Below are 2,965 nucleotides of genomic sequence, written 5' to 3' on the forward strand. Positions count from 1 at the left end.
ATGGATATGTATATATATATATGTATGTATATATGTGTATATATATATGTATATATAAGTATATTTATGTATATGTATGTATGTATATAAATATATATATGTATGTATATATGTATGTACATGTATGTATATATGTATATATATGTATATCTATCTATATATGTGTGTGTGTGTATGTATATAAATATATATATGTATGTATGTATATATGTATGTACATGTATGTAAATACATATATGTATATATGTATATCTATCTATATATGTGTGTGTGTATGTATATGTATTTATATGTGTGTATGTGTGTGTGTATATATATATATATATATATATTCATGTATAAATATATATATATATATATTCATGTATGCATGTATGTATATGTATATGTATGACAATGTTTCCTCTGATTATGGAAATCAGGGCTGAGTCCTTCACAAGTAGTCTACCAGTTCCACTGGAGTCGGATTGCCTAAAAGAGATTATAGCTATGGAGCCAATTTTTCCTTCGTTTTTACCACACCCAAGTCCCTTATTATCATGGTATTGTGGTTGGTTTCCTGCCCTACATATTTAATATATTTATCCTCTAAATTGATAACTCTATCCTGTCTCAAATATGTGAGCTCCATTACCAACACCACCACCACCACCACCATCTTCTCGGTTAGTACTCTATCAATTTCCTTGAGGAGAAAGGCTGAGCAGTTATTTATGTCTATATATATTAACATAGATTCTGTCAGGACTCTAGCTCAGGGGTTCTCAACCATTTTTTACCTATGAACCCCTTTTGGTTACTATTTTGTTCTGGTGGACCCCCCCATAATCATTCAATGTTAACAAACTAGTTTTATAGAAACTTCTTTCAAAATTTCTGTTTTGCTTTTCACACATTAACTTTTGTAGGTTGAACTATGTAAAACTGGAGAAAGAAATCTAGCTGTTTCTTGCAATACATACCAATACATACATCTATTGGCCCTTAAAATACCAGTTTCACGGCATATATATTTTCCGCTTGGACGGGACGCTGGTCCGTCACAGGATTATTCATTTTTACCAACTGAATGAACTGGAAGAAAGTGAAATGAAGTGTTTTGCTCAAGAACACAATGTGTTGCCCGGTCCAGGAATCGAAACCACAATCTTATGATCACGAATCCAACACCCTAACCATTAAGCCATGTGCCTCCATGCCAAACACCATAGGCTCAGGAACAAGGGATAAAGGAGATGCACTTACACCCACTAAAATTTTGGTGGGGCGAGCAATAGAAATGCTTTTGAACATCATGTGATGGATCTGGTTTTGAACCTCTTAAGCATATTTTATTCCTGTACATACAACAGACACATGATATACACATAATATATATATATACAATAAACCTAATAGCACTGGTCAAGTCAAGGCGAAGGTAGACACTTCACCTTGCAATTAGATTGAGCTTAGAACCTCGTAGTTGTTAAGGGAACTCTTTAACTGAGCTGCCATTGCCTGCAGCCATTATCATAAATATCAAAATCCAGACATATATTTATCTTCAGAAAGATATTTATGCATTTATGCATTTATGCGTACATATGAAGCTATGTATATAGATAGACAGATATATAATTATATACTTATATACACATATCTATATACCATAATAACAATCTTGTGTTCATTCATATATATATATATATATATATATATATATATATACACATGCAACCATACATCTATCACATTGAATACATACTTTGTGTCTGTGTGCATGTGAGTGTTTCATTTCTCTCTCCCTCTCCATATATATATATATATATATATATATATATATATATATATATGTGTGTGTGTGTGTGTGTGTGTATGTATGTATGTATATAAAGATAGATAGAAAGACAGATAGATAGATAGATAGATAGATATGCATACACATGCATATATACATACTTACATACATGTGTATACATTTCCACACACACTTATACGAATATATAAACACATACAGACTTACATACATACATACATACATACATACATACAGGTATCTGTGTATGTATGCTGGGTGTTTGTTTGAGAGTGTATGAATTAGGGTTTTTCTGCTTTTATCTCCTTCATTATTAACCATAAAGCTAAATTTCAAGTCGATGTTATGAATTATTAAACTTGGCAAACAAAAAAAAAAAAAACAGATTGTCATTTTTATACCAGAGAAAAACATAATCTAATAAAAAAGAAAGTAACTTTTCAAACTAACTGCAATCTATACCTCGTCTCTCCTGACACCACACTGCATTAATAACGGGAAAAAACAAGCTTAATATGATAATGGAGGAGGTAAATATGGAGCCGGCAGCTTAAGAAATTACACCAAAGCCGAAACTTTGAAATGTCATTGTATGAATATGCAAAACTTCTCAATTGGAATGGGATTAAATAGTCAGGTTGAATTCTAGCTTTTAATAGTTAGGCTGAATTCTGTCTGGAACGGTAGAGTTATGTTGAATTTTAAGACTGAATGAGTTAGGTTAACTCTTGGAGCTGAATCGTTAGATTGGATTTTAAAACGCAATAATCATGTTGGATTTGGGGATTGAATAAGTTATGTTGAATTCTAGAGGAATTTTAACTTGTATTCACAGATGCAAGGATGGCTATGGGGCTCAGAATATCACTTCGTAACGACAGAGGAAGAATTATTTTCTAGGCACTAAAATGAAGCACATTTTGTATCTCTTAGTGTTACTATGAAGTACTCTGACACCATTCTTAGAAAGAGATTAGCTGTGCAGTAGGAAGTTGACTCATCGTCATTACCATCATCATAATTATCATCCTCATGAAAATCACGGTTACATATGCACATTCAAATACATGGTTACTTTGCACACTCATACAAACATGGGAACCCATGCACATAAATATGCATGTATATATATGTGTATATATACATATATATATATATATATATATA

The 2,965-nt window shown here is 31.7% G+C and overlaps 1 protein-coding gene across 2 annotated transcripts in view; it reads left to right on the forward strand.

Annotated features, from left to right (window-relative positions):
• Positions 1-2,965, forward strand: part of LOC106880564 (adhesion G protein-coupled receptor L2) — a 472,327-nt gene that overhangs the window by 236,523 nt on the left and 232,839 nt on the right. The gene's annotated exons all lie outside the window — the stretch shown is intronic.

The sequence above is a fragment of the Octopus bimaculoides genome, chromosome 8, assembly GCF_001194135.2.
Source record: "Octopus bimaculoides isolate UCB-OBI-ISO-001 chromosome 8, ASM119413v2, whole genome shotgun sequence".
In the NCBI taxonomy this organism is placed as follows: domain Eukaryota; kingdom Metazoa; phylum Mollusca; class Cephalopoda; order Octopoda; family Octopodidae; genus Octopus; species Octopus bimaculoides.